The sequence below is a fragment of the Aquarana catesbeiana genome, linkage group LG05 (assembly GCF_042186555.1).
Source record: "Aquarana catesbeiana isolate 2022-GZ linkage group LG05, ASM4218655v1, whole genome shotgun sequence".
Taxonomy (NCBI): Eukaryota; Metazoa; Chordata; class Amphibia; order Anura; family Ranidae; genus Aquarana; species Aquarana catesbeiana.
The window spans coordinates 70,695,780-70,723,301 of record NC_133328.1 but is presented as its reverse complement, the minus strand read 5'-3'; the positions used below and the strand labels follow the sequence as shown (position 1 = coordinate 70,723,301).

Here is a 27,522-nt window from a genome sequence, read left to right as displayed (position 1 = left end):
TACCTAGAATTTAATAGTTAGTATTAGTTAGTTATTCTTTCAGATTTTTGGATTTTCTTTCTTATTTTCGGATTTTCGAATTTTCGAATTTTCAAATTTACAAATTGCGATCATAACGAATGACCTGAAAAAAAAAACAAAAAACCTAATGAAACGAAAACGAACAAATTTTTCGGCAGTGCACATGTCTATTTCCAGATCAATACAATATTCCCTTCTCAGAGCCATAGCTAAAACCATTTAGTTTGGCTTCAATTTCCATTTTGGCTACATTACACTACAAGCCAAGGAGATTGTGGATATCCTCTGGGGTATGGAAGCTGGACACGTGAAGAACGAAAAAAATGTGTTTTGTTTCGATTCGTTATTTCCATAAATTTGTTTAGGCTGGGCTCATACTGGCCGCAGCTCATAGCAGGGGGTACGGCTGTATATCGATTCAGGTGCGAATAAGGTCTGAATTTCTGCCTGAATTCACACCTGAAACGGAGTCAAATATACACAGGACCCTTTTCCAGTGCAGACCGTGGCCGGTCACACTCTCCTGTCATGCCAATTCCCATTAGTGTAAACCCAGCCTAAGTTAAGTTAATTTATTTCATTTAATTTGTATTCGTAATTATTTTAATCAATTAAAATTTACTTAAAGTCGTTTAGTTAAATTAGTTAAATTTATTAAATTTGGTTTTTTTTCGTACTCAATTCGACCGATTTCAGAAAATTCAAATCAATTTGAATTCCATTCGACATTCATTCGAAATCTATTCAAAATCAAATATATTTTATTTGAAATTCCAATTTCGGAAGATATTATATTTTTTCTATTATTTTCTTTTTTTTTTCAATTCTATTCTTTTCTATTATTTCATTTTTAATTCTATTCTTTTCTATTCTATTATTTTCTATTCTAATCGAATTCTAATTAATTATATTTGAAATATGAATTTTGGAAGATGGTTATATTCTTTCTATTTCATTCCAATATGTTGTTTACTCTATTCTTTTATTTTCTATTCTAATCTATTCAAATTTGAATTTATTATATTCGAAATTCGAATTTTGGAAGAAGGTTATATTCTATTTTATTCTACTCTTTTCTATTCTATTCTTTTTTTTCTATTTAAATTCAAATTTATTTATTTTGAAATTCGAATTTCAGACGACGGTTGTATTCTATTTTATTCTGTTCTTTTATTTCCTGTTCTTTTATCCTCTGTTTTTTTTTTATCCTGTTTTACTCCATTCTTTTCTATTCTTTTCTATTCTATTCTTTTATATTCTATTCTATTCCTTTAGTTTTATGCTAACCCTTTATTTTCTATACTATTTTTTCAATTCTTGCATTTTGTATTCTGTTCTGTTTTACTCTATTACATTCTATTCTTTTATTTTCTACTCTATTATTTTCTATTCTATTATATTTTCTATTCTATTGCTTTATCTTCTATTCTATTTTATTCTCTTCTGAAATTTGAATTCGATTAAAAAATGATTTAAATTAGATTCGAAAAATGTCCTAATTCAATTTGAAAACTATCCGAATTTCATCCTTCGTTATTTCAGATTCGGTAAAATTTGTTACTATTATAATTCAGAAATTCGGATACATCCGAATTCCCGATTAACTGAAAATTTGAATATCTGAATTTCGATCCAGAACGAAACAATCCGCACATGTCTAGTAGAAGCTGCCTGCCCGGGAATCAGATTATTTACATCAACATCAATATTTTAAGATGCCAATACCAATAAAGTAACCTTATAGATCCAGCAATATTTTTCTACTTTCCTCAACTTATGAAGTCAGTTAGGCCTATAACAAATACTGAATACTACTGGTCAGGTTATCTTCATTTATATGTATAATTTATGTAATTTTGTTTATTGTTTCCTGTTTGGGCTGAAAAATTTGTCATTCCAGTTTGGTGATTGGGTATGTAGATCTTAATGACTTTATTTGCATATTGCCTTAGTAAAGATGGGCTGTACCCCACTTGAACACTGGATTCAAAATAAACAGCAACATTTTATTTCTCTACTTATGACTCCTTAAATTGGTTGTAAACCCTTTACAACCACTTTTTGCTACAGGTAAGCCTATAATAAGGCTTACCTGTAGCTACACTGGATATCTCCTAAACCTGGACGGTTTAGGAGATATCCCCTGTATTTGCATGTGCTGACGTCATCGGCACATGCGCACTGAAGCAAACTGAAACAACGGCACAACGGAGTGACGTCATCGTGGCTCCGGCCAATCACAGCCCCGAGGCCTGCGATACCCAGAAGTAACTTCGGGAGCGATGTCGGCCGCTGGAGTGGTGAATGAGGACGGCTGCTGGGGCTTCAATCTCAGGTAAGTAATTCATACATTCATTCATGCTATGCATACTAGCTCATTATGCCTTTGCAGGTTGTTTTTTTTTTTGTTGTTTTTTTTTATTTTTTAGGGTTTACAACCACTTTAAGTCTTGGGTGGACCTGAAAATATCATTTTTGTTTATCTTGGTTGGGAGCTCTCCCCGGTTGCTTTGCAAGCAATGGGTGCTGGTACCACCTTCCTCTTTGAATGCATGGAAATGGGAGAAAAAGCTTTGAAGTTTCTTTACAGTTTCTTGGGTATAAAAGTGAGTGTTGCTTTAACAATGCCCCAAGCAGGCTTACAGGGAAGCTCAGCCCAGACTGTGGCGCCTATTACTATACTGAGAATTACAATGCTACAAATAAATAGATCTCTGTTATTACATAAACATAAAAACATGACTTTTATCATGAAGACATCTTTACGCAGACTTCTAAGGCCTGTTTATGAGATAATGGCATCATGGCAAGGTACATAATAAAGGGAGGAAAAAAGGCTTTTCATGCTACTCTTTTTATACTGTTACCGCAGTCTACTGAGATAATGGGAATCTGACAACTTGTATTTATAGTCTACCCTCATATTATGGCTTCCCTTTGCTGTTGATGTCTAATCTATAAAAGTCATTTCATTTGGTTGTTTTGAATTAGAATGATAATAACCCTTTTACTCGCGTTGAAGAATAGGATAGTGTTACGCAAACTATTGTTAATTATTTATTTTACACATGCAGAAAAGTCCAAGAACAATAATATTTTTCTACTTATGTCCTTATTTAATAATATTTCACAAAATGTTAAAGTGATCTTTACAGAACTCAAGACACGTACCATTTTTGCTCATTGCAGTTGCTGTATATGCTCCTAAACACACAGGCAAGTGCTACAGAAGATGACTCCATTGATGAGAAATCATCCTCAAACATTTTTTTTTAGGAAACCAAGAGTTCCATATGTGACAATCTCCTGTACCCCCCACAGTGCTCAATGGTTCCTCCCCTTGACACCATAGCCCTTTAGTGACATAGAGGGTCCAGTGATGTAAACAGCATCACTTTAACCACCTCAATACTGGGCACTTAACCCCCTTCCTGCCCAGGCCATTTTTCAGCTTTCAGCGCCGTCACACTTTGAGTGACAATTCCACGGTCATGCTACACTGTCACCATGTGAATTTTTTATAATTTCCTTCACACAAATAGAGCTTTCTTATGGTGGTATTTAATCACTGTCAGTAAATTTTGTAAATAAGTAATTTTTCTCCTTCACTGATGGACGCTGATGATGAGGCAGCACTGATGGACACTGATGGGCATTGATGACGCGGCACTTATGGGCACTGATTAGGTGGCACTGATGAGGAGACACAAATATGCCACACTTATGGGCACTGATAGGTGGCACTGATGAGCACTGATAGGCGGCACTGATGGGTGGCACTGGTGGGCACAGATAGGCGGCACTGATGGGCAGCAGTGATAAGCATTGATGGGCATTGATGGGCAGCACTGACAGCCAGCACTGACTGGCATCACTGATGGCTACTGATTGCTGGCACTTGTGGGCACAGATTGGTGCCAATTGTGGGCACTGGTTGGCACTGATTGCTATCAGTGGCATTGCTGGCATTGCTGGCACTGGTGGGCACTTAATTGTAATCAGGGCACTGATGAACAGTGCCCTGATTACATCCCTAGATGTCCTCTGTGAGGCGAGGAGCGCCAATTGAAAAGGAGGGGGGAACAAGTGCGCAAAACCAAAGTGAAAAAAATAAATAAATTAAGGATGAGAGAAGCCGCCAAACATATAAAAAGTGTTCCCACACAAAAAAAACAATAGGATAAAAGAAATATGTGGCGCTAACTAGAATGTAAAAGTAAATCAAATATCACAAAAATAATGTGACTAAATAGTGTAGCTAATGACAATTCTTCAATGTGACATCAAGTGACTAACAGGATAATAACGTGTAGAAATAACATTCAATAAATCCAATAAACCTCATAAAGTATATAAAAGTGAAAATATAAAAAAAAATTGCATAAAGTGAAAAAAAGTCGCATGGATAAAAAAATCGCATAAATAAGTCCAAAAATGTAGAAATACAGTCAGTGAATCCAATAAAACTCATGAGGCACATAAAAATGAAGAAAATCACATATTATGAAAAAAATCGCATATAGTGCAAAAAAGTGCAAAAAAAAATGCTAATTCAATAAATAAAGGTGCATAGTCCAACAAGTGCAATCTTCATATAACAGTTCATGCAAAAAAACAAAAGTGCATGTGCAGAGAATGATCGGTTTCAAATTCCTCCAATCACCGACAATCCGTGGTGCGCCAAACGATTCCCCCAGCCTCTCACCTCTATTAAAGACCCCTACGGGTCAAGCCAAGCCTGCAGTCTGGAAGCAGATGATCCAATAATCGATCGATCCCCTCCAATCGTCCCAGTACTGGCGGGTCTCTGATGGAAGGCTTCAGGCTTGGCAAGTAAGGTGGGGGCATGCAATATAAAGGAATAACCCCATCGTGTAGTAATCCAACACAGTTTTATTAAAACACAACGTAGTAACTTACATGAAAAAAACTGGATAAACAGCACAGGACAGAGTACTTCCTGTCTCGGCCGCGACCCGGAAGTGACAACACCTGACTCCTCCCTGACGTGTTGCGTCACTGCTCAAGTGACTTCATCAAAGGGTGGATGAAGGCCTCAGAGTGTGGAATAAAGTTCTCAGCAAAGTGATGATTGTGTCTTTTGGCTGCACTCACACTTTAGCTGAGCATCTATGGTCATTTTGCAGGCTATTTTTAAGTATTTGTACAGGCGTATTTGCGAGTGTCTGAGACTTGAGTGTTTTTTTAACTGCTTGCTGACCAGCCACCATCATTATACTGCAGCAGGTTGGCACGGCTGCGCAAATCACTGTAGGTGTACGGCCGTCACTTTAAGAGTTAGGGGATGCACGTGGCCCATGTCCGCCGGTGAGCCGCAATCGCTCTTCAGAGAGCTAGAACGGGGATCTGTCAATGTAAACGGACAGATCCCCATTCTGCCAGGGAAGTAGAGATTAGCTTTTCCTAGTAATCAGGAACAGCGATCTCTCTCTACTCCCAGCCAGTCCACTCACCCCACAGTTAGAAACACCTCCCTAGTGAACACTTGACCCCTTGATCACCCCATAGTGTTAACCCCTTAACCTCTTACCTGCCAGTGACATTTATACAGTAATCAGAGGCTATTTTTAGCTCTGATCGCTGTATAAATGTCATCGGTCCCAAAAAAAGTGTCAAAAGTGTCCGATCTGTCTGCCGCAATGTCGCAGTCCCGCTAAAAATTGCTGATCACCGCCATTACTAGTAAAAAAAAAAATTATAATAAAAATGCCATAAATATATCCCCTCTTTTGTAGACACTATAAATTTGGCGCAAACCAATCAATATACGCTTATTGCAATTTTTTTTCTTACCTAAAATATGTGGAAGAATACATATTGGCCTAAACTGGTGAAGAAATTCGTTTTTTTTTTTCACTGTTTTTTTTTTTCAAAATTGTCGCTATTTATTTGTTTATAGCACAAAAAATAAAAAACTGCAGAGGTAATCAAATGCCACCAAAAGAAAGCTCTATTTATAGGAAAAAAAAGGACATCAATTTTGTTTTTGTACAACATCGCATGACCGCGCAAGTGTCAGTTAAAGCGACGCCGTGCCGTATCGCAAAAAATGGCCTGGTCATTAAGGGGGTAAATCTTTCCAGGGCTGAAGGGGTTAATATTATTAATTGAAAGCTCATTAGTATGGAATAAAAAACCGTGATAAGGTCATTTTCGCACATTTCTTTCGGGCATGTTTGAGTGTTTTTCAGGTGTTCCTATTAATCTCTTTTGGGGCCACAAACACTTGAAGAGTGTAAGCTGAAAAGAAAGTCATGTATTTTTTATAGCTGCAAGCTTCAAATTTCAAGCTACGCTAAGGTTTGCACAAACACAACTGAAAACCATGAGATTTTGTATGTTGAGCATTTTGGAGCTTTGAGCTACAAAGCTCCCAGGTGTAAATGGGGCCTAAGGTGCATTAGCACCAAAATGCACACAATAATGCCTGTCAAGTCAACTGCATGTTTGAAAGGCTCCATTTAAACTGACCTAAAAAGGAGGTCCAGTCCCCCCTTTTAATATATGGACACTTACCTGTTCAGGGATCCTGCGATGTCACCACCCCAGCCGATCTTGAGATCGGCTGTTGGGCGCAGCCACCGCCATTCCTGATAAGGGAACGCGCCAGTGAAGCCTTTCTAATTGGCCCGGCGGCAGAGGAAGGAGGGGGGGCGAACTTCCGAGAGACGGCACTGCAGCTCGGTCTCCAGATGTGGGGAACGGTACCTGTCAAACACAGGTAACCCCCCCCCCAAAAGGGGCCAAATGTGGCACCAGAGGGGGGGAGGAGATGGATAAGTGGAAGTTTCACTTTTAAGTGGAACTCCCCTTTAACCACTTGACCACTGGGCACTTAAACCCCCTCAATAATCAGACCAATGTTCAGCTTTCAGTGCTCTCACACTTTGAATGACAATTATTCATGCAACACTGTACCCGAATGAATTTTTTGTCCTTTTTTTCACACAAATAGAGCTTTCTTTTGGTGGTATTTAATCACCGCTGGGTTCTTTATTTTTTGCGCTATAAAAGAAAAAAGACCGAAAATTCTGTAAAAAAATGCATTTTTCTTCGTTTCTGTTATAAAATTTTGCAAATTAGTAATTTTTTCTTCATATATTTTGGCCAAAATGTATACCGCTACATATCTTTGGTAAAAATAAGCCAAATTGGTGTATATTATTTGGTCTTTGTGAAAGTTATAGAGTCCGCAAGCTATGGTGCCAATCTCTGAAAATTGATCACACCTGAATTACTGACGGCCTATCTCATTTCTTGAGACCCTAACATGCCAGAAAAGTACAAATACCCCCCAAATTACCCCTTTTTGGAAAGAAGACATTCCAAGGTATTTAGAAAGATGCATGATGAGTTTTTTTAAGTTGTCATTTTTTCCCATAATTCTTTGCAAAATCAAGATTTTTTTTTCTTTTTTTTTTTCACAAAATGGTCATATTAGCAGGTTATTTCTCACACACAGCATATGCATACCACAAATTACACCCCAAAACACATTCTGCTATTACTCCCGAGTACGGTGATACCACATGTGTGAGACTTTTACGCAGCGTGGCCACATACAGAGGCCCAACATGCACGGAACACCATCAGGCGTTCTGGAGTGCCCAGGCCAATTCTGACATTTCTCTCCTACATGTAAAAATCATAATTTATTTGCTAGAAAATTACATACAACCCCAAAACATTATATATATTTTTTTAGCAAAGACCCTAGAGAATACAATGGCGGTCATTGCAACTTTTTATCTCGCACGGTATTTGCGCAGCAATTTTTCTAACACGTTTCAAAAAAACAAAACAGTAAAGTTAGCCCAATGTTTTTACATAATGTGAATAATGAAGTTACGCCGAGTAAATAGATACCTAACATGTCACCCTTCAAAATTGCACACACTCGTGGAATGGCGCCAAACTTCGCTACTTCAAAATCCCCATAGGAGACGCTGTAAAAAATTTTACTGGTTACATGTTGTGAGTTACAGAGGAGGTCTAGGGCCAAAATTATTGCTCTCGCTCTACCGATCGCAGCGATACCTCACATGTGTGGTTTGAACACCATTTTCATATGTGGGCGCAACTTACGTATGCGTTCGCTTCTGACTGCGAGCACACGGGGACACGGGGAAATTTTTTTTTTTTTTTTTTATTGTTCATTTTACTTTATTTATTTTAGTTTGAGGCTTTTTTCCAAAAAATAAATTTTTTGATCACTTTTATTTCTATTACAAGGAATGTAAACATCCCCTGTAATAGGAATATGGCATGACAGGTCCTCTTTACAGTGAGATATGGGGTCAATAAGACCCCACATCTCACCTCTAGGCTGGGAAGCCTGAAATAAAAAAAAAAAAAAAGATCCTGGCTTCGATCGTAGCGGTGAGTCGGTAGAAGCACCTGAGGGCGGCGAGAGGGGGGGTCCCCTCTCGCCTCCCGTAAGAATGATCAAGCAGCAGAACAGCCGCTATGATCATTCTTATGGTGTAGGGAATCGCCGGCTGAAAAAGATGATATCTGAATGATGCCTGTAGCTGCACCCACCATTCAGATATCCCCGCACAAAGTCAAGGACGTTGTATGACGGCCGGCGGGCAGGAAGTGGTTAAAACACATTTTTTTTAACACAAAGTTATTTATTTATACAATATTTCTAACACATAGCATGTACATACCAAAAATGACACCCGAGTACAGCCGAGCATGGCCGAGTATGGCGGGGCATGGCGGGGCATGGCGGAGTATGGCGGGGTATGGCGGAGTATGGCGGAGTATGGCGGGGTATGGCGGAGTATTGCACAGGGTTGCACAGGATCATTGCAGAGTATTGCACAGGGTTGCACAGGATCATTGCAGAGTATTGCACAGGGTTGCAGAGTATTGCACAGTGTTGCACAGGGTCATTGCAGAGTATTGCACAGGGTTGCAGAGTATTGCACAGGGTTGCACAGGGTCATTGCAGAGTATTGCACAGGGTTGCAGAGTATTGCACAGGGTTGCACAGGATCATTGCAGAGTATTGCACAGGGTTGCAGAGTATTGCACAGGGTGGCACAGGATCATTGCAGAGTATTGCACAGGGTTGCAGAGTATTGCACAGGGTTTCAGAGTATTGCACAGGGTGGCACAGGATCATTGCAGAGTATTGCACAGGGTTGCACAGGATCATTGCAGAGTATTGCACAGGGTTGCATAGGATCATTGCAGAGTATTGCACAGGGTTGCACAGGATCATTGCAGAGTATTGCACAGGGTTGCACAGGATCATTGCAGAGTATTGCACAGGGTTGCAGAGTATTGCACAGTGTTGCACAGGGTCATTGCAGAGTATTGCACAGGGTTGCAGAGTATTGCACAGGGTTGCACAGGGTCATTGCAGAGTATTGCACAGGGTTGCAGAGTATTGCACAGAGTTGCACAGGATCATTGCAGAGTATTGCACAGGGTTGCAGAGTATTGCACAGGGTTGCACAGGATCATTGCAGGGTATTGCACAGGGTTGCAGAGTATTGCACAGGGTTGCACAGGATCATTGCAGAGTATTGCACAGGGTCATTGCAGAGCATGGGGGGGATGGCTGAGCATGGATGGATGGATGTGACTGTACATGTCACTGAGCTGCGCTGTGGGCACTACACATCCAGCCCACAGCGCGGCACCCATCCGATCTCTTCCCCTCTGTACCGATCGGTACAGAGAGGGGAGGGAGGAACCGGTTTGTTTACATGTGATCGCTCCGTCATTTGACGGAGCGATCACATGGTAAACGGCCGCGATTCTGGTGGTCACGGATGTTCCCGTGTGCGCGCCCCAGGGGGCGCGCGGGAGCAGTTTTCTGGAATCACGTCATATGATGTGATCCCAGAGTTATCCAGCCGCCCTGCAGCCGTCATTTGGCTATGGGGCGGTTGGCAAGTGGTTAAATCACACAGGAACCAAAAATATAGTTTGTAAAAGTTACCAAAGCCTGATAAAACCATATTTAAAGTATAACTAAAGGCAAAACTTTTTTTGTTAGTTTTGGATAGAGTGGAGAGCGATTAGAACACCTATCAGTTTATATTGCCGTCTGTGCTCCCGTTAAGGAGATTTACTCTCTCTATTTGTCCTGTTTACCATTATTATTGAAAGTGAAAGTAAAAGAAAATCTCAATCTTTGGGTTATCCCCAGAAAAGTAATAGAGGGGAAATCTTCCAATGGGGGACACTATTTCTGGTGACCTGGGGGGCCCCAAGGAATTTTTACAGATTTCCTCTCACTTCCTGTTTGGCTATGGGACAGGAAGTGAAAAGAAATCTACAAAATGGGACCCTCTATTACTCTATCCAAAATGGAAAAAAAACATGTTTATAGTTCTACTTTAAAGCTACAATCAGCACTCTTATTAAGATCTATATTCAACATTCTCAGACGATAGCTAATGTCTGTTTCAAGAGCTTTAAGAAAGCTGTTATATTTTAAATACTTTTCTGCATGCTTCTGAAGCTGATACTCTTTGGACTATCATTCGCAATCTAACATTTAACAATTCCCAAGTGTTTGCTGCCTAATAGCGAAATATGGTAGACTCTCCATCACAGCTAATAACAGATTGCTCCTCTGTTATTCAATAATGTCTCCCCTAGTCATTGTTATATATTGATCCTTGTAAATCCAAAGTTTTTTTAAATAGTTTGGTCAGACTTTGAATATGAACACAATAGCTTTACAGTAATCATCCAGACCAGGTGACATATACTATAATGGGCTTGTATCATTTATTAAAAGCATATGGATAAGTGAAGGGCTGCAAAACTGTGAAGATGGTGAAGAACAGCGCAGCCAGGGGCGGATCCAGAGTCTAGTCTCAGGGGGACACTGCCAGAAAATAAAGTTTTTCGCGGGCATTATGTCGGGGCAAGGGCTGGTGATTGAAGCACATTATTTCTATTAAAACATTGTAATATAAAAAGAAACAATTCAATTCACCATATTGCAGAATTATAAAGAGCCCTGAGTGTGTCATATGCACCCGTCGCCTGCCACCAGATGCAGCATGTCTCTTGCCACATCACCTACCACCAGGTGCAGTGTGTCCCTTGCCACCGTCACCTGTTACCAGATGCAGCTTGTCACTTGCCACTGCTGCCTGCCACCAGATACAGCTTGTCACTTGCCACCGTCGCCTGCCACCAGATGCAGTGTGTCCCTTGCCACCATCACCTGCCACCAGATGCAGCTTGTCCCTTGCCACCATCGCCTGCCACCAGATGCAGCATGTCAATTGACACCATCGCCTGCCACCAGATGCAGCATGTCACTTGCCACCGTCGCCTGCCATCAGATGCAGATTGTCACTTGCCACCATCGCCTGCCACCAGATACAGCTTGTCTCTTGCCACATCACCTGCCACCAAATGCAGCATGTCACTTGCCACATTACCTGCCACCAGATGCAGCTTATCACTTGCCATCGTTGTCTGCCACCAGATGCAGATTGTAACTTGCCACGTCACCTGCCACCAGATGCAGCTTGTCACTTGTAATGTCACCTGCCACAACATGCGGATTGTCACTTGCCACATCATCTGCCACCAGATGCAGATTGTCACTTGCCACGTCATCTGCCACCAGATGCAGATTGTCACTTGCCACATCACCTGCCACTAGATGCAGCTTGCCACTTGTCATGTCACCTGCCACACGATGCAGATCTGTCCCAGAGTCAGGGCGGGCAGTGAGAGATTATGTAATCTCTCTGCTGCCCACAGATGCACAGTGAGTGCGGAACTGGATCAAAGTAACAACCATCCAGAGTGAAAAGGGGGCATGTACAACGTGTTTCAGAGGTTACTTGAAAAAGGAGGCAGGGCCTCTGAAATGCTCCTTTTTTGCTCTCGATAGTTCGATCCTGACTGCGCTGCTCTTCACAGTTTTGCAGCCCTTTGCTTATCCATATGTAAGTGTGCCTTTATGCTTTTAATAAATGATACATGCTCATATTGATGTTTGTGCTGTGGCCACCTTTGTTTCCTACTTGTTATTGAGGACTCCCAGACTTAATGGGCCCTGCTGCATGACAATCTGAGCAGTCATCCATCCATCCATCCCCACCCACATCTCTTCCTGTGATATATCCTGCATTGACTTACACTAAGGCTGCTGATTGATGTACTCCACCCTGATCCATCACAGTGGAACCAAGACTCCATAGGAGTACTGGACTTGAAGCTCCTTCATTACATCTTAAAGCCTCTTTAATCCCTTATTCCCGGATTTAAGGTCTGATGAGCCTGAACTTGGCACAATAAGACTCTTTTTTTCTTTTTGACATGTACTATAATGCATGAGAGAGCATTACTGCTGTTCTATTGCAAACTGGCAATCATTAAAAAATACATACAGCAAATCTGGGATTTTGTCAATGCAGAGCAAAATACTTTAAAGTAAATGTAAAGCCAACACTTTTTTCAGTTTTGGGTAGGAAGGGCAAGGGTTGGAAAACCTTTCTGTTTTTTTACTGATGTTTGTGTCCCTGCTGGAGAGATTCATCTTCTTAATTGGTCCTTGTGTACATTGGCTCAGAAAGCGAGTGACAGTCCACAGTTTTTGAGATGTTACTAGAACAAAAGGTGAGGGGAAATCTACTAAGTGAATTTGCCCTGGTGACAGCTGTCTAAGCGGGGACATACCTCACATTAAAGAGATCTCCTTTTATGTCCTACTCCTTCTAGAAAAGAATATGAAGGCAAATCTCTCCAATGGGCACAGACAGGAAAAAAATACCGGGATGGGGTCTTAACCATTCCCTATACAAAACTTAAAAAAGCTACATTTAGACAGTCCCAATGGCAGCACTTACCCACCACCAATCGGTCAGGAGCAAAGATACATACTAGGCACATACTTCCCGGTATGGGATAGCATATTACATACACCCCTCTCTCCCATTTGACAATTCTAGAACTTGGCAATTAGTCAATCAAGCAGCCAGTACTGTCAAATAAGGAGAAAGAGGGGTGGCAGAAAGTCATCAGCCCTCTGTAGGCAACAAGTTGCTACTTGGACCTTACACAGGGCTAATTTCTCATCATTAAGATGAACGAATCATCAAGGGAGTAAAGAGAAAGTATGTGCAGTTGTGGAGGTAAGCATTAAAGTGAATCTATAAATGGGAATGGCTAAACCAGTAGTTCACTTTAAGATGATCTACCAATGATTTTTCACTGGACCAAATACTGTATACTGAATTTGTAACTGAATCTGCATGGTATCAGACCTTTTCAATTGCATTTTTATAGGTTTTAATTATACTGTATATTCTAATGATATATTTATAAATGTATCTGTTTCTTTTCTAGTTCTTTAATATAAGAAATAGATGGAAAAAAAAGTCACAACACTTGCATGACTGTAGCATTCTAATTATGTTCAATGACACTTTAAACATCCAACACAACATAAACTAATAAGTCATTACTAATTGGCGCTTTAGCTAGAAAATTAATCTGAAAGAGGTTATATGCAACCCAGATAACAAATACAGCAAGATGAAGGTACATTTCTATCAATTTAACATCAAACAAGATGTCGGTTGATTTAACGTGGAAGGTTACGAACTGATCCTCTTATTAGGAAATCTCTATCTAATTTTAATTCATTTAAATAAAGACCTTTTCCTCCGCCACAAAACTCTGCACTTTCCTGTAACTTAAAATGATGAACTTAGAATTGATTTGTCCAATTTGTTTTTTAATTAACTCCCGGGGGAGGAAGCATTTCTGGTGGAATCTGCTGAGAGGAGATGCAAGATGTTATAAACACCAGGGATTCTTCTACTTGACTTTTGCTGATGATACAAGGAAGACTAGATAAAAATGACCGCATTGGTAATTCCGAAATTGCTGATACGAAAATATTTACAAGATGTGTTTATACAGACTTTTCTTACATTTTTGTCTTTGAAGTTACACTTTGTGACCCAAGACTGCTCATACAGGAATTTTTGTCCCCGGGCCAATAATCACAAGGGACCCTCCTTTAGGCCATAATAATTGGTACTGAAAATCAGGTGTTTGTATTTCAGCGACAAGTGGACCCACTTTTAACTCAGATCCCTTTTTAGGGGTATCATTTTTCTTTTTAAATATGGTTTCAAATGAAGAGATTTTCCTGTAGAAGATTGAAGCTCTACCCACTTTTAGAAGATCGTGTTGGAAATGTTACCTTTAGAATTTTTCAGTTGTTTCCTATTTGACAGTTTGGGGCTTCTACTAGGAAAATCACAAATCTATCATATGATTATTTAACAGCAGATAGAGTTGAGTAGAAATGGTGATTTCTGTGAAGATATATTGCCACTTAAATCTCCAAGACATTTAAGAAGACAATATATTTTGGCTCGTCATTAGCCACACATGGCTGAATTCAATGGAAATTACTCAAAGGTGTAAATAAAAAATATGTGGGGTTCCAAGGCAAAATTTAAACTGGAGTCTGAGTCCCCATAGATTTTTTAACTGACCTGTTAAGCCATGGAGGTGATTATTATTAGAAATGTATTAACCAATTTTTGGCACGATTCTTTATAGTATGTAATGTATGCTTTTAGATGATATGGAATGGTAAGTAGCAGTCATGATGGAAGCTCTTGACCTCTGAGATTTACTAAAACTGGTGTACACAGAATCTAGTGCAGCTCTGCATAGTAACCAATCAGCTTCTAACTTTAGCTTATTTAATTAAGCTTTGACAATAAAACCTGGAAGCTGATTGGTTACTTTGCAGAGCTGCACCAGATTCTGTATGCACCAGTTTTAGTAAATCTCCCCTCTGTAATGCATTGTCCCCTATAAGTGGAAATACATGGACCTGCATCAGATCTATTTATGTTCCTTTACTTGTAATACAGTCATGAAAATATGACACAGCAAATGTAAAAATAAAAATCACATTAATGGTTATTTCCACATTACAATAATACAACAAAATCAATACTTGTTGAAAATTAAGCATATCCTCTTCTTTTAAGTGACTGGCTGGATCTGTTCGTTTATTTATCAATGTACATAAAGACCAATTGCAAAAAATCATCAACATACTGTATAATACTCCATTTTCCAAAAGACTGGGCATTTTTGAAATGTTGAATAAATATTCCTGTTTGCTGGAATTTCCCCCTCCCCTAAAAAAAAAATTTTGTATGGGTACTCACTAGTAGGTATGAGCTTGATGTTCGGGTTGAACATAAGTTCAACTCGAACATCGGGTGTTCGCCCATTTGCAGAACAACAAACATTATGGGGTGTTTGCGGCAAATTCGAGTGCCGCGGAATGCCCCATAATGCACTGCGAGATTGCAGTGCATTGCTGTATGATGATTGGCCAAAGCATGCACCAGTCTCGTATATATATATATATATATATATATATATATATATATATATATATATATATATATACACATCCAGTGTAGCTTATATCTACAGTGCATTCTGTAGTGTACAGTTTCTACTACACTTCTGGTGGTGTACACAGTACACAATACAGTGCAACCGTAGTACAGTTGATAATACAGTGCAGGCGGTGTACACAGTATCTAATACAGTGTGTACAGTTTCTACTACACTTCTGGTGGTGTACACAGTACAAAATACAGTGCAGCCGTATTTCAGTTGCTAATACAGTGCAGGTGGTGTACACAATATCTAATACGGTGTGTACAGTTTCCACTACACTTCTGGTGGTGTACACAGTACACAATACATGCAGCCGTAGTACAGTTTCTACTACTTTTCTGGTGGTGTACACAATATCTAATACAGTTTGCACAGTTTCTACTACACTTCTGGTGGTGTACACTGTATAAAATACAGTGCATCCTTAGTACAGTTGCTAATACAGTGCAGGCAGTGTACACAGTATCTAATACAGTGTGTACAGTTTCTACTACACTTCTGGTGGTGTACACAGTGTAGTGTGGTGTTTCAAAACAAAATATACATCATGTCTGGAAGGCCACTAAGTCAAGGCAGACGCTCACAGGACACTAAAAGAGGGCAAGCAGCGTCTGTGTCTACAGTCATCAGTGCTGGTCGTGGACATGGTGCATCCTCTGCAGGTGGCCATGGAGCACGCTTGTCCTTTTTTTCTGCTGCTGGCCGTATTATTGAGCCAGAACATGCAGAAGAGTTGGTGGAGTGGATAACAAAGCCATCCTCATCCTCTGTCACCCAGGCTCAGAGTAGTTTGCCTTCCAACGCAGCTGCCAAAGCAGCCTATTCCACTGGCTCCTTGTCCACAGTCACTCCTTCCGTAGTCCCACCATCATGCACGAAGGAGTCCCCAGAATTATTCGACTACAGTATCGGGTACATGCTGCTGGAGGATGCGCAGCGATTTGAAGGCTCCAATGTTGTTTCCCAGGTTGAAAAAGGGAGTAACGTGAGCCTAGAGAGAGGGGGTGAAGGAGAAGGACAAGAAACTGGCAGTCATGTTCCCCCAGCTGCAGCATTCTGCCAAGTTTGCTCCAGTGATGAGGAGGGAGGAGATGATGAGGGCACTAACTGTACTTGGGTACCTGAGAGATTAGAGGAGGAGAAGGAGGAAGCACAACTACAACGAGGAAGGATGTCCTCCACAGGTGCAGGGCGCTGCTGACTCCCCGCTGACTTTTAAAGGTTCCTTGGTGTGGGCTTTTTTCGACACGTTTGCAGCAGATTGCACTGTTGCTGTTTGCAACCTATGTCTCAAGCGGATCAAGCATGGCCAGAACAGCAGCCGCTTGGGCACCACATGCTTGACCAGACATATGACAACCTGCCATGCAGTCCGTTGGCAACAGCACTTGAAAGACCCACATCAAACAAAAAAGCAGACTTCTCCTTGCTCCTCATCTGGGATCTCCAACCCCACTATACCTCCAGTCCTCTCAAAAACCTGCACTGAGAGGAATGAAGGTATAGAAATAGGTGTCCCAAGTACTTGCAGCAATCTGCTAGCAGTACACCACCATCTGATTTTATCAGGCAAATTTCACTACCCCAGTTGCTGAACCGTAAAAAGAAATTCAGTCCCAACCATCCACATGCTCAGCGTCTAAATGCTAACTTGGCCAAATTGCTAGCACTGCATGTGACAGACTCACCCGGGATAGAGGCTTTTGGAGGGGACTGAATGTGAGCCTCTTGCCTACAGATTATGGGCCTTGGCATTTGGGGTACCCTTGAGGTGTTGGCTTCGAGTCCTTGTCCCCCAGGACACACAGACTCTGGGGACCCTGTATTTGCCATAGTAGCAATAGTGACTGAGTCATACTGTTGGGACTCATACTGTGAGAAGATGCTAATGTCATCAACTCCACTCACCTGTCTGATGTCAGCTATAATGTGTTTAATGTAAATGAGTTTAGTCTGGCTTACCACAGGTTCTAAGGGTATTCAACTCATTGTTGTTTGTTCTAATTAACCCTGTGTTGATGTTTATGGTAATATCTGTTCAATAGTCAATGAGCTAGGAGACGTAGTCACCTAGGCTGTATAAAGAATTAGATAATTAGCTCATGTTAATTAGGTTACAGTTGTATTGTTAGAGGACGTTCCAACAGCATATAAAGTCTTGTAATTTTGATTCTAAATAAAACAGTTCATGTTAGCATCTAAGCAAGTGTCGCCTTGTTTTCTGCTTGGAAGCATTTGGAATATCTGATATCTGTATACAGACTAGGAAGAAGTGGTATATGACAGAAGCACTCAAGCGTAGTGAGGGAAGTTCCGTGACACTGCAACTGCTGCCTTTTCAGCCGGTAGACTCTGCCCCCTTTCGTGAATTTGTGGAATGTGCTGTACCTCAGTGACAGGTTCCAAAACGCCATTTCTTTTCATGGAAGACCATTTCGGCTCTCTACCGGCATGTGGAAGGTAATGTTTTGGCCTCGTTGGACAGGGTGGTCAGCAGTAAGGTGCATATTACCGCTGACTCATGATCCAGCAGGCATTGGCAGGCATGTTACCTTTCCTTTACGGCGCACTGGGTAACTCTGCTGGCAGCTGGGAAGGATGCAGGACAGGGTTCAGTATTGTTGGAGCTTGTTCCGCCACCAAGCCTCCAAAATGTTAGTGGTCATTCTCTCTCCTCCACCCCCTCCTCTTCTTCTTCCTCTGTGGCCTCTTCTGCAGATTTGTCCTCTGAATCAGCGGTGCTCTGTAAGCATTCAAGGGGCTACACAAGCATACAGGACTTCCTTACCTCTCAAGGCCCCCTTTATCCAGATAGCATTCCTGCGGGCCGGCCAAACAAACAGGAAGAAGAGGAGGAGGATTGTGTCAGCATGGATGTAGAGGATAACACTCTGCAGCAGTCTTCAAGGGATGGTTTTCTGTCCCCAGAACCCCAAGGACTTGTACGTGGCTGGGAGGAGGTAGTTACAGATCATCTGATCCAGAGTGACCCAGAGGACTCAGAATCGAAAGCCTCTGCAAACTTACGCTGCATGGCCTCCCTGATTCTGCAAAGCCTGCGAAAGGACCCTAGGATTTGTAGTATCAAGGAGAGGGATCATTACTGGCTGGCAACCCTTCTTGATCCACGTTACAAGGGTAAGGTTGCAGAACTCCTCCTGCCTTCTCAGAGGGAGCAGAGGATGAAACATCTTCAGGAGGACTTGAAGAAAGGTTTGTGCAATGCATTTCATGACCCTTACAATTTCCCAGACAACGTGTTGCTGAGGCTTTGTTTAGTCAGAGGAAGAGCAGTGGAGAAGGTGGCCGGCTGACCAATGCCTTTAAACTTTTCAGTCCTCAGCGCCAAGGTTTGATCGGTACAGGCAACCATCGCCAGCATCTGCATTCCATGGTGCAGGAATATCTAGGGGCAAGAGCAGACTTGGAGACCTTTCTAACAGAGCATCCACTGGGTTACTGGGTCTTGAGGATGAACCACTGGTCAGAACTTGCTCAATATGCAATTGAGCTACTGGCCTGTCCTTTCTGAACGCACATTCAGTGCTGCTGGAGGATGTGTAATGGATCATAGAGTGCGCCTGTCCACAGACTCCATTGATAGGCGCACATCCATAAAAATTAATCAGCCTTGGATCAGCAGCTATCAAGCACCTGATGCTGAAGTAACTGAATGAATTTTCTATGGATGTGGGATCCCTTGAAGACTGCCTATGCTGACTATCCTATTCCTCCTCAATCTTGATGATGCTAGCTTCCAACAATATTTTTGGTTTAGGGCCCCACCACCACCACCCAAGGCCCAATTTTTCTGCATGTAATTACAATTTTTGATCTAATATTTCACAGCAGGGCCAGTTCCTGTGCCCAACAAGAGTATCTGTGAGAGGTTACAGTGTTGTGGCACCACCACCCAAGGCCCAATTTTTCTGCCCCTGTTTAACAGGGGCATGTAATTCCAAATCTTGATATAATATTTCACAGCAGGGCCCATTCCTGCACCCACCAAGAGTAACTGTGAGGGCTTACAGTGTTGTGGCACCACCACCACAACCACCAAAGGCCTAATTTTTCTGCCCCTGTTTAACAGGGGCATGTAATTCCAATTCTTGATAGACAGAGGCTCCTTCACTACTGGTGAACTCCGTCACCCAGGCCAAGTCACCTCAAGTCCGTGGCCAGCTGGCTGCTATATTACACTTAGATACTAGTACTACAGTCCTTACACTGTCCTGTCCCCTGGTGTGACCATGCTATTTGATACACCATGCATACCCCTTTTTATGGATATTCTGAAATAATCTCAGACCAGGCAGAACTTGCAAGCAACAAAACTTGTCTTTACTGATGGCACTTCATCCAGTACATCTTTGCATTACATTACAGCTTTTGTCAACATTGTTTCACTTTTAGTAATCCCTCTTGGTGCTTCTGGTATCCCTGATCCATAAAAGACCATACCTTAGCCTGTAGCAAGTCCATTACAGTTGAGCATAAAGTCCATGGTCTGGAACCCCGAATCGGATTCCCGCAGGGGATAACATAGGACAGCACTTAATTGCATAGCGACATATTCCCGTCTCTAGTTCCCATACACTGAGCGACTTCAACAGGTTGCCTTACCTTGTATTTATAATCCAACATCTGGGGCGGCATTATGAACTTCCGGGAGTTAGCAAAACAGTTAACTCCTTCCTTACCAGTTTAATGCATTTACATTTTACAGTTTAACAACAACAAACATTTGGCATAATGGTAGACGTTGGCAAAGTTAGGTGGAATATACACAAATGAGGCACTTGCCTACAAACGTCACAAAATAGTACCTGTCATTAAGATAGTCAAACCAAACTGAATGCCTTTTACTGCTTGCTTTCTCTTTAAACTTTCTTTCAGACCTATTCATCTGTCACTGCTACTTCCAAAGATCATATGCGCACACCAACTTTCTGATACTCTGTACTGTATATTGATAGGTCCACTCACCCCATATCCCAGATAGCAAGGATAACTTGCCACAAATATGTGGCAGTGTTAAATTGTAAATCTGTTAACTTGCTGCACATTTTCACAGGCAAGTTGTACACTTGCAGAGCACTTGAAGCAAAAATTCTAGTTGACACTTTTCCAATTTGTAGCGAATTTGCGTGGCAAGTCTATAGCAAGAGCAAAGTTGCAGTAATGATTCTACAGGAAGAGCTCTGCAAGTCTACATCATGAAAATTCAGCCACAGTGACCCTTGTGGCGGGATGACTATTGCACAACATAACTGAACCAGAACTTGCAGCAGACTTGTAGTATTTTTGCAAAGAAAGTTGATCTGGAGTCATGCAATGCAGACTTTCTGCAATTGTGCAACAAATTTGTGAAGCCTGGCAAGTCTAGCAATAGCTTAGCAAGTCATTTTCAAAGACACCTGGAAAAAAGATATATACAAAATATTGTTTTTTTTTGTTTTAAGCTGCAGGGGTGCTCCAGTGAAGGGGGGGGGGGCAAATGGGGGAGCCTTGCAAGCTTGGAGTTAGATAGGTCATAGGTTTTCCTTAAGACATATATTTGGATAGATTAGTTGATCAATAAGCTAATTCCACCCTATAAATAAAAGAGACATGCAACAAGTGCTGCAGGAGCCGCCCCCTTGGACTTTTAAGATAGAAATGGGAGTAGTGGAGTAGGTAAAAGGCAACAGAGTGCCACTTTTATTGAGTACACAGTATGTAATACATTTTATAAACGTGAACAGTAACATTAAAATATACAAGGTATACCAATGAACCAGTTAATACATAAATGTATATATCAAACCCAAAGCTAATAATCTAGGCACTGCTAGAGTCAAGCTGAGGTCAGTCCGTGAAGATTTGTAGCATACATCCTGACATGTTTCAGAAATTTATTGGTATATATTTTTTCTTCATCAGGGGAGGTTTACATTTGGGTGACTTTATCTTTATCTGCAACATAGATATAGTTACATAGTATCTGTACTGTAGTGCATAAAAAGCAAGTCGTTTTACATAGTGAAATATATGGTTTTTAGGCTTAAAGGTACTTACATTCGGGGTTCATTGAGGGGCATGGGGAATTGGTTAAAACAATTGTAAAGATTTCACGTTGGTAGAGAGAGTCCGCATGGACAACATAGGTGGACAGGCATGCAACTCTGTGCCGACCACTGATTCACATCCACAAGAGACACTCTGATGGCTACACCAGCAAAGAAGTAATACTGTCTAAAGGACCATGAAAAACAAAAGAAAATCAATCAGTGTTTTAAGATTAGTACACAGGCACAGCCAGTGTGCACGTGGCGGCAAAGCAAAGACATGTATTGCCCAGAAATGCCTGTATTAAATAGTACATTACCTTTCAGTATACTGGCAGAAGCGCAGACATCAGAGCAGCCGTGATCAGACCGAGACATGCCAGCTGTGTTTGAGCGCTGTTAAATAGGGAACAACCTGATGAGGGAGCCAATCTTCACAGAGGGTGGTACTGGTTGTCCGGCCTCATTTGCTGTATAGAGAACAGCTGAGGCCGGACTCAGAGTGTCTCCCTGACACGGAGACACAAAAATAAAAATAATCTTGTGACCGCATTATTACCTTCATAATTACATGTATGCAATATAGATGATCTATTCTAGTCTATTGTTAATTGTGTCCATTTGATATTCAACCGCAATGTCTTTCTATCCCCCCTTTCTCAATTTTATTTTTATTATTTTCATTTATTCGTTTGTTTATTTTTCGGCCTCTGTTTGTTCTTTGTGATTTTGATGTTTTTGCATTGTAAACACGTTGGCTGTCATTGTCCTTTTGGTCCAATGGGTGGCACACGGTGTGCTCCCTGGGCTGCCTTGTTTTTTTTTCACACCACCCGGCGGGTAGGCTCCACCTGTACATGACTGGTGGATGACAGGGATCTCCCTGTCTCCATACAAGCCGTCTCTGCGGGGAGGAGCTCCTACCTGTGCCTGCTGTGTCTACGACATGGAAGGAGACTTCCTTTTCGCCGGTGATGCTCTGGTGTGTGCCGTCATCGTACCCCGAGTGGTGGGGCTACGCCGCGTGCCTCAGCGTCAGGGAGACACTCTGAGTCTGGCCTCAGCTGTTCTCTATACAGCAAATGAGGCCGGACAACCAGCACCACCCCTGGAGGATTGGCTCCCTCATCAGGTGATTCCCTATTTAACAGCGCTCACACACAGCTGGCATGTCTCGGTCTGATCACGGCTGCTCTAATGTCTGAGCTTCTACCAGTATATTGAAAGGTCATGTACTATTAAATACAGGAAATTGTGGGCAATACATGCCTCTGCTTTGCTGCCACATGCACACTGGCTGTGCCTGTGTACTAATCTTAAAACATGGATTGATTTTCTTTCGTTTTTCATGGTCCTTTAGACAATATTACTTCTTTGCTGGTGTAGCCATCAGAGTGTCTCATGTGGATGTGAATCAGTGGTCGGCACAGAGTTGCATGCCTGTCCACCTATGTTGTCCATGCGGACTCTCTCAGCCAACGTGGAATCTTTACAATTGTTTTTACCAATTCCCCATGCCCCTCAATGAACCCCGTATGTAAGTACCTTTAAGCCTAAAAACCATATAGTTCACTATGTAAAACGACTTGCTTTTTATGCACTACAGTACAGATACTATGTAACTATATCTATGTTGCAAATAAAGATAAAATCACCCAAATGTAAACCCCCCCTGATGAAGGAAAAAATATATACCAATAAATTTCCGAAACATGTCGGGATGTATGCTACAAATCTTCACGGACTGACCTCAGCTTGACTCTGACAGTGCCTAGATTATTAGCTTTGGGTTTTGATATATACATTTATGTATTAACTGGTTCATTGGTATACCTTGTATATTTTAATGTTACTGTTCATGTTTAAAAAATGTATTACATACTGTGTACTTAATAAAAGTGGCACTCAGTTGCCTTTTTACCTACTCCACTACTCCCATTTCTGCCTTAAAAGTCCAAGGGGGCGGCTCCTGCTGCACTTGTTGCATGTCTCTTTTTTTATGTTTTAACCTCCCTGGCGGTATGATTATGTCAGATTTTGCGTCTCAAAGCAGTACAATTATTTTGCATAGAAATTTGGCGTTATATATTGTAGGTCTTAGCAATAACACACTTAAATCTGTCCAAACAAGAGTCTAGTAGATATCCCAGGTATGATGAAGTTTGAAACACAAAATCATAAATTATAATATAATAAATAAATATAAATAATTATAAAACGTTTAAATATAATAATAATAAAATTAATTTCCCCACGATTCACTATCGCTCAATTCTGCAAGTGTTCTAATTTACTATCGCTGTTTTCTAGCTGGTCTAAAACCACTTTTAACGTAAAGGTACACTCTTTGGTTGCTATGGACAATCTCTAGTTTGCAGGCAGAAAGAACAGTATATATCATATAAAACTGCATGCAGGGCATTGGACAAAGCACTGGGGACAAAAGGGATGTGAAATAATTTCATACAGTAATATAATCTGTAAGATTAGAGTGTACTGTATGTATTATGATTTTTCAATTTTCTGAATTTGCCACCGGGCTCCGCCCTCATGTGTCACGACGCTCGCAGGGAACGGACTGGCACAGAGAGGCATCGGGCGGAGGACAGAGCCCACGGACACAGCGGGGGGACATGGCAGGATCCTGGGGACAAGGTAAGTATACCGCACCAGGATCCTGCAATGCAATCCCGAGTGTGGCTCTGGGTTACCGCTAATGGTACCGAAATTTAACCCCGAGCCACACTCGGGAATACTGCCAGGGAGGTTAAGGATATGGCAGTCCCTTACACTCAATTCCCATAAATAATCTTTTTCTAATTCCACCCTATAATAATATTGTGTATAGAACTCTAAATGCTTGCCTAGACTGACAGCAGAATTGCAACATACTGTACAACAATTTATATGTTTCTATCTCTAAAACTGTTGTAACCCTTCAAGAAAAACACCTGCATAGGCTTCTCTAAGTAAAGTCAGTTTTAATAGATATATTGAACTTTATAGATCAGTGGTTCTCAACTCCTGTCCTCATGACCCACTAACAGGCCAGGTTTGCAAGATAACTGAAATGCATCACAGGTGATATAATTTGCTGCTCAGTGATTGCAGTATTCTAGTCTGCATCTCCCCAATGTAAAACTTAAAATCTGGCCTGTTAGGGGGTCCTGAGGACAGGAGTTTAGAACCACTGTTATAGATGAAAGCATCACAGCTACTATAAGATCTTATAAAGAAAAAGAACATTGAATTCATAGCACTCAACTTCCTTTCTGGTAGAAAAAAAGAGCAGTATAAAGTATTATACTGTATCACTGTAGAAACAGTGTACAGTTTTGTTATATCCATTTTACCAACATATAAACTACTTTGTTTAATGGCTTTTCTTTGGTATATTTAATTCAAAAGTGCCTTCTTTATTTCCTCTTAGTGAAACACTTTAGAGGTCTAAATAATATTATAAATGTGAATTAGCAAATATGTATCTGAATGGACTAATTTAAGCTGTGTCTCTGAGTGATTTTTATATTGTACATTCATAGGCATTATTGCCTAGCTAGAAGATGCGTTATTATTAATATACAGGATTTATATAGTGCCAGCAGTTTGCACATCACTTTACAGTCATAAGGGCAGACAGTACAGTTACAATACAATTTATTACAGGAGGAATCAGAGGGCCCTGTTCGATAGAGCTTAGGATCTAGTAGGGAGTCAAGTGATACAAAAGGTAATAACTGTGGGAGATGATCGGATGGAGAAAATAAAATTACAGTTATTAGGTGGAGGCAGGATAGGCTTCTCTGAAGAGGAGGGTATTCAGTGATCGTCTAAAAGCAAACAGAGTAGGAGATAGACAGATTGGGGTAGAGCGTTCCATAGGATATAAGAAGCTCGGGAAGAGTCCTGTAGGCGAGCATGGGAGAAGGTGACGAGGGAGCTAGAGAGCAGGAGGTCTTAGGAGGAACGAAGAGAACGAGTAGGTTCAGCTGGATGTATATTATTTGAAAAAGTGTGCCATCACTTATAACTGGTATAATATTATTTAAACAGTGCCCACAATCCAGAGAAAAAGGATCTCACCAGGAGACTAAATGAAAAGGATTTTATCGGGAGACTAAATTAAATGGATGCATCAGGAGACCAAGTGAGAAAAATATCATCAGGAGTCAAGGTCAGAAGGCCCTCATCAGGAGAGAAGGAGAAAGGGATCTCACAAAAAGCCAAAGTAAAAAAGGATCTCATCAGGAGATACAGTGAAAATTATCTCAACAGAAGGGAAACTGAGAAGAAGGATCTCATGAGGAGACAAGATGAGAAGATTTCATGAGAAGACAGCATCAGAAGGATTCTATCAAGAAACAAAGGACTGGTTTACTAAAGGCAAATATGCTGTTTTCATTGCAGGGAATTTTCTTAGCTTACAGAATGTGGTAAAAATGCACTTTGCAAAGAATGCCCAATCAGGTGCAAGGAAAAAAAAAAGGGGTTTTGCATGCACATGATTTGATGCTGGAAGTCAGCAGAGTTTCACCTCATCGACTAAGCTAAAGGGAAAAATCTATTTGCAATGTGAACAGCCTATTTGCCTTTAATAAATCAACCCCAAAGTGTGAAGAATCTCATTAAGAAAGTTAAAAGGATCTCTTCAGGAAACAAAGCAATAAGGATCTCATCAGGAGACAAAGTGAAAAGGATCTCATAGGGTACAAAATGAAAAGGAACGCAACATGAGACCAAGTGAGAGGGATCTTATCAAGAGACTGAGTGAAAGGATCCTGTCAGAATACAAAGTGAGGAGGATATCATCATTAGGCAAAATAAGAAGGATCTTATCAGGAGACAAAGTGAGAAGAAACTCATCAGGAGACAAATTGAGAAAGATCTCATTAGAAGACAGAGAATTTCATAAATAGCAATATAAAAACCTATCTCATCAAGAGGAGGAGGCAGAATAAGATGGATCTTAACCAGAAGCCGAGCAAGAAGGATACCTAGCAAGGAGGGGGATAAAATCCCCATGACAAATTGGAGTAAATTGTCCCCAAGGTGGCATGGTGTGACTGGAGAGTGTAAACTCAGGTGCAGATCTGCTTAGAAACCAATCAGCTTCAGAGAGAAGAATGTTGAGTAAAATTGCAAGGTACACAGATGTCCTGAAGAAATTTGGTATCCTCGCTTAAACATGCCCACACGTCTGGAATAAAATATTTGGAAAAACTTAAAAAAAAAAAAAAAAAAGGAAACCAATCAGCTTTCCAGTTTTTTTGTCAAAGTTTAATTAAACAAGCTGAAGTAAGAAGCTGATTGGCTGCCATGAACATCTGCACTAGATTTTGCACTCTCCAGTTTTAGTACACTTTTGATTTTCCTAGTGGTTATTTTTTAGCATTGCCCTTTTATTTAAAGGCTGCTATAGCTCTTTGACTCAAAATGTACATATTGTCTGGGTATGTATTCTGGGTTGTTTAGGTGTTCACCCTCTTCCCCTGCAATACCATATTCATGTACAGTAAGCAACAGCCGGGCAAAAGCCTTATTATATGGTAATGACTAACGGTATATAGAAAGTTCCAGCAAAATAGGGGACGTCTTTGACTTGGAAATTCTTTGACAGCTTTTTTAGGGTTTTTTTGCCCTAGATGTAAACAAAGCTATTACAGACACAGAAACTCTAATATTTTCTTCCAACAACCACAGAGTTATGCAGTAAGTACATCAGATATATGAAAACATATACAATCAAGTTCTTTTACCAGCTTCCCTATAAACCAATTTGCAGTTTAGGTATACTGGACATTTAAAAAGTAATTACCAGCCTTCTAAAAAGCAATAGCAGACAAAGCAATGTTTTGACCTAACGTGTCTTTGCTTCCTGTGTAAGTGGATAAATGACCATTTGCTAAAAAAGCATCACTTCTACTAATTGCCTTTTTCAATACTAATACAATTAGAAAAATGAAAACAATTACAGTTGCTTTAAATGTGCCTATTTGAT

The 27,522-nt window shown here is 40.9% G+C and overlaps 1 long non-coding RNA gene across 1 annotated transcript in view; it reads left to right on the top strand.

The window, feature by feature from the left end:
* Positions 1 to 26,744, top strand: part of LOC141145802 (uncharacterized) — a 39,818-nt gene extending 13,074 nt beyond the window's left edge. Inside the window, exon 2 of the long non-coding RNA XR_012244647.1 lies at positions 25,578 to 26,744. This is a non-coding gene — a long non-coding RNA (uncharacterized lncRNA). The remainder of the gene's footprint in view (positions 1 to 25,577) is intronic.
* The last annotated feature ends 778 nt before the right edge of the window (positions 26,745 to 27,522 follow it).